This window comes from Canis lupus, chromosome 5 (assembly GCF_048164855.1).
Source record: "Canis lupus baileyi chromosome 5, mCanLup2.hap1, whole genome shotgun sequence".
Lineage (NCBI taxonomy): Eukaryota > Metazoa > Chordata > Mammalia > Carnivora > Canidae > Canis > Canis lupus.
In genome coordinates this window covers 61,471,486-61,477,485 of record NC_132842.1, presented here as the reverse complement: position 1 = coordinate 61,477,485, position 6,000 = coordinate 61,471,486, and positions in this window count along the sequence as shown.

Genomic DNA, 6,000 nt, shown 5'->3' with positions numbered 1-6,000 from the left:
TGTTTTGGCAGGGGGACAAGCTCAGGTACAACATCCAGGAGGACCACTCATAAGGTCCCTCTTTCCTGGTCTTCAGGGGGATTTCCGTCAAGTTTTTTAGAGAAATGGCCCAAAGGGTTAATTAAGCCAAACAGAAGTTGGTTATGGCAGAAAGCATATGGGCTTGCCAGCCAGAATGGCCTGCGTCCAAATCCCAGCTCCATCCCACTTCAAGTCCCCTCTGAAGCCACAGGGAGAACAGAGAGCCATTCTCTTCCCCAAAGATTTGCTGTAAGGATCAAAATCCATCTTGCACATAAAAAATGCCCAGCAAGTAACAGGAACTCTGGACATTTGTAAACTCCAGCAAAACATGTGTACCCTGGGAAAAGACAATGCATAAAAGGAATTTTAGAAAAAGGAAAGAATGCCGTCCACCCCTGGTATCCTGGGAGAAAAAGATCACAGGAAAGAATGATGTTGGTGTACGTGTGGTGGGCTGAATGGCACCCCCCACCCCCAATGATATGTCCACATCCTAGTCTCTCAAACCTGAGAATGTGACCCTATTTGGAAAAGAGGTCTTAGGACACGTAATGAAGTGAAGAGTCTTGAGAAAAGAGGTCCTCCTGGATAATCTGGCTGGGCCCTATCGCTAACGACGAGGGTCTGTATCAGAGAAAGGCAGAGTGAACCTTGCCACAAACAGGAGAAGAGAAGACAGACCAAAGAGGACAAAGCAGTGTGGTCACAGAGGCGTTGCAGCCCCAAGTCAAGGAATGTCAACAGTCACCAGGAGGTGGAGGAGGCGAAGACTGGACTCTCCCCTGGTGCCTCCAGAGGAAGCGCCCCTCTGCTGACACCTTTAATTTGGACCTCTGGCCCCCAGAACAGCAAGGAGATGAATTTCTGTTGTTTTAAGCCATCCATCCATGGTAATCTGTCACAGCAGCTGCAGGAAACTGGCAGGGCAGGGTGGCTGCAGACCCAGCTTCCGCCCCCTGGAAAGAGCAGACCCGGGAGCCCACGCTGGGGCCTGGTGCAGTTGGAGGAGCCTCCTATTGGCTGCAGGACAGAAGCATTTGCCCGGCTCTGCCTCCAGGTACCTTCTGGTCTCCACGGCCCACGACTATCTTCCTCTTCTTCTGTCCTCTTCTGGGATATTCTCTCGCCTGCATTGTGTGGGTCTGTAAACAAGTCCCCCAAGATGAGAGCGTGTAGCCCAGGGGGTTCAAGCAGGCTGTGTCTCCCAGGACACAGAAACTCCAGTGGAAAGCATCACAGGGCAGTGCTCCCCCCACGACTGCTCTCTCTCGGCTCGCTGAACCCCTGCGCCTCCTTTTCCTGAACCACTTCTCGCGCCTCCCCCTCAACCCAGTGAGCCTTCCCTACAGCTTTCCAATCAGCACCTTTGTTGTCTGTTGCCGCTGCTTGTGACCCAACCGCGTAGCTGCCAATCAGGGAGGTGATAGCTCAGCAAGGAAAGAGAGGCTCGGGAGATAAGGGGGGTGTCCTACCCTCCTCATTAGCTTCTCCCTGGTGGGGATGGAAAACTCAAGGAGACACGGGTCCCCTTTGTGCTTTATGTCAGTTGTCCCTTAAACAGAATGTCCTTCTGCATAGTCCTTGCCCATAATGATGCTGTTCCCATGGCCTACAAACGTTTGAATCCACAGTTCCTGGTGCAAAGTAGCTTTACTGATATTTGGCAGTTGACATATAGAGCATGAAGCATGGAATCTCTTATCCTCAGGGAAGTCCTGGTCCCGCCAAAGCTAGCCATAGGGGAAGGATGAGAAACCATTTATGGAAAGCCTGAGAAGATCCTACAAGTCATAAAAGCGACTATCTGCTCAGACTACTAGCCCTTTGCTCAACCTGTGAGAAACAGAAGGGACCTCAGAATTCACTTAGTCCAGAATCCCTAAGGCCTCGCTGGCAGGGAGCTTAACCCATGCTCATGGCAGACATTGCTAATCAATCGCAGCAGCCCCTCTCTGAGCTCTGCCCTGGGTGGTTTCAGAACCCTTCTCATGCATGGCCCCAGGCGGTGCCTACTGATTGAGTTAAATTAGCACAAAACCTGTTTACCTGCATTGACGGTGCCCACACTCCTCACTTGACAAATGGAGAGACTAAGAAGAGAAAGGACATGTTCCGAAGTCGTGGAACACATGAGTAGTAGATGCAAGACCCACCTTCCCTGGATCCCGGCCCCCAGCACGTCCCATCACCCCACCAGGGCTCTGGAGGGGCTGCCTCCTTGTGAAGCGTTCTCTGCCCTTATACTTCTGCTCACTCCATCCAAGCAGGCCCTCAAGATTGTAGTGTTTATTTTAGCGAATGCACAAATCTGGTCTCTAAAGGATGAGCATTAATAAAATATGTGCTCTAACTCTATGTAACAAGGAAAATATAGAATACATTTTCCATTCCCATTGATCCTCAGGCCACTGGCAATCCACCAACAATTGATTTAGCCATTTGATTAGTTTGGGGGGAAAACATTATATTTTAATGGGGTATATATAATTCTAAGTTACTGCTTTGAAGTTGAACCAAATATTAAAATTACCTCTTTTATGGATGCTGCACAGCTATGAAGCTTTATAATTGCAGCCTGGGCTTTTGTAAGGGATTTGAACTGAGGAGGTGATTTCTGCAAAGCCGATTGCGTGGTCCTGGTGACAGCCAGACTAGCCAGCCCTTTGAGGAGCAAAAAGACACAGACGCAACAGAGCCGATGATCACACCTTGTGTTTGGCCCACATTTCACAGTTATAGAGCTCAGTGGGAATCCTTCTGGGATGCTTCCCTTCCAAACAGCTCCCAAATCTGTCACTTCTTTCCATGTCCTCTGCTAGCTCCTGAGTCCAAGACACCACCAGCAATTACCTGTGCATCTGCATTTGTTTTTTACACAGATACCTTTTCCTGACCCACTGCCATCCATCATCCCCATAGCAACTGGAGAGATTCTTTTAGCAATGCAAATTGAATCAGGTCATTCCATGGTCAAGCCATTGCTTAAAATCCAGCCATGGCCTCCCATTGCCTCCAGTTGGTCAGCAAATTATGGCCTGGGGTCAAATCCGGCCCCACTCCTCCTTCTTACAAATAAAGTTTTATTGGAACACAGTCTCGTCCATTTACTTCTGAGCCCAGTAGGTACGACAGAGAGCTTATAGCCAGCAAGGTCTAAATTATTGACTATACGGCCTTTGACAGAAAAAGTTTGCTAACCTCTGACCTAGAGGACAAATTTTAATTTTTCTTTCCTAAGCCCATCAGGCCTTCTGTGACCTGGCCTGCCTACCACTGAACCTCCTTGCACCTCTCTTTCTGCTCAGTTGTGAGATTAGCCCTCCTTTTCCTTGGATAACCAATGCTTGGTGCTGCCTCAGGGCCTTTGTCCTTGCTGTTCACCTGATGCTCATTCACCTGATTGTCACATGACTGACTTCTTCCCCAGACCCAGGTCTTTTTTTTCTTTTTTTAAAGATTTTATTTATTTATTCTTGAGAGACACAGAGAAAAAGGCAGAGACATAGGCAGAGGGAGAAGCAGGCTCCCTGCAAGGAGCCTCATTCAGGACTCGATCCCAGGACCCTGGGATCATGCCCTGAGCCGAAGGCAGACGCTCAACTGCTGATCCACCCAGGTCTCCACCAACTCAGGCCTTAACAAAAACATCATATCCTCTGAGTGAGTGGCCTTTCTGGTCATTAATTATGCTCCCCTGTGCCCCCCGCCGGTCATTTTTTTGTTCATTGCTGTCTTTAATTTTCCTCATAGTGAAGGTAAATATAGAATTAGTCTTGCAAACCAGATGACTTTCAGTGTAAAAAGGAGGTGCTTTTATTCATTGTGCAGGGGCAGTAGATGTAATCGGGCACATGTGGTCACTCGATCCCTTTATATATGTATCTGTTCTGTCTTTCTCCCCGACACAGAGGGAACCCCTGAGAGCAGGGCTGGGCCTAGGGCCTGGAAGGGTTCTGGGAGTTTGTGTAGAGACGGTCTTGTACTCCTCACAGCCATCTCCACTGTGTCACCATCCCGCATCACCGCCCAGCACCTGGAACCAAGCTTGGCTGCATAGTGTCAGGGCTGACCCGGGGCCCTCACTCAGCCACTCCCACAGCCTCTTGCACGCACATTACCTCAAGTGACCCCTGTGTGTCCAGTGTAGGGGTCAGGGGGTCACAGGAGCTCCATTTTACAGATGAGACAGCTGAAGCTTAACATGGTGAGTGACTTTCCTCAAGGGGCCTGAGCCGAGGCTACAGACAAGGGCCTCAACTCCTCTCGCCAGCCCGTGGCCTCTCTCTGAGCCTTCAGGTGCCTGCCCTCCACCTGCCTTCCACAGTCCTCGTTGGCATCAGCGACCTTCTACAGAGAGGATGAGGAGCCTCTATAATGACTCTGTTGAGAGCAAAGCCAGAGCCACAGGAGCCAGACCCAGGCCCATTCATCTGTCCGCCCTGTGCTGGGGTTCAGCTCCCAGGACCATCTAGATTTGTAGCAGAAGCTTGTATATTCAAGGGCTGGGGGCGGTGCCTCTCCCCAGCTGGGCCATCAGCTCTGGGGGGCAAGGAGTGGGGGGCTCCCACAGTTCCTCTCTCGGAGTGCCTCCCGCATCGTAGTCATCCAGGACATGCGGCTACTTTCGAGCAGAAGCCATGCTGTCTCACCGATGTGCATCTCTGCCACTAAGTGCACACGTGGCCTTGGTCCCAGGTGAGAGGGCGGTGACTCTTCTCCACCCCAACCATCCTCCTTCCAAGATGCCATGAGTTGATCCCGCAACTAATCTCCACTGCCACCCTTGGTCTGGGAACCCGGCCTTGGATACCCTGCTTAGGCACCCCATGTCCCCTCTTAGCCTCTGGATGTTGCGACTTCCTGTCTCACTGTGCCTCTTCCAAAGACATCTGCTGCACCCCCTCCCCGGCCCTGCTCCAGCACCGCGCCCGCCTCCGCAGCCCGGCCCTAACAGGATGGCTTTCATCCTCATTCAGATACATATTGTATTGGCTGAGAAACATCAAAGGGGCCATGTCGTTACATATTCTATTTCTGAGAGGAGAAAAGCAGCCCCTTGCTTTATTAACGTGGCAAATGTTGACTCTTGTAATGAAAAATGCACAAACGCTGGGCAATTTTTGATGAATAGGTAATAAAGAGGAGGGCCCCGAATGGAAAGAATTAATTCCTCTTTGGGGTCTCCACTGCGAGGATGTGGGGTCCCTGTGTGAGGCCTCCCTGCCCTCCAGACAGGTCCACGTGGGCATTAAGACCCCAGACCCCCAGAAGTGGGCCCAGGCCCTGGAGACCAGGCGTGCCTACTGAGAGGTTCCAGCAAGGCCCCGGGACTCCAGCCCGTGATGCCTGCTAATCATTGCGCTAGTCGAGTCATAAACATGTCAGAAACAAACTGTTAAAGCGTGATCCGCTCTTCAGCCCTCATCCCAGAGAGGCCCTAGGCGGAGGAGGTACAGCTCTTCTCACTTCCCAGGAGTAGAAACTGAGATCAGAATGACTTTAATAAGCGGCCCCGGGACAAAGCACGAGATTTTGAGCCTGGAACCCAGTCCTGGGAAAGCCCACTCAAGAGAAGTTTCTAGATGCAGGGGGTCCTTTAGCTGCACAGATGTTGTGATGGAGGGAAGTAATTGTGATGGTCATTCTGTGACATTCTCTGGGCCTAACATAGTCCTCGGCACTATGCCCCTGTCAATACATGCGTGTCAACCCCGGAAGATTTATCTTGCCCAACAGACTGAACTCGTCTCCCCTGCCTTGTGCCTACCCCAGGGTGTTGGTTTGGCAGCTCAGTGTCAGGGCTGTAGGTGGGCTTCGGGTGATTCTCTTGGTCTTCTCCTCATGGTCACAAGTTGGTTGCAGCAGCCCCATCCATCACATCTTCACACTACAGTATACAAAGCAACTTGAGAAGGGCGAGACAATGTGAGAGAGGCAATTGTTGGGATGCTTTTCTCTTTTAGTAAGATGAGAGAA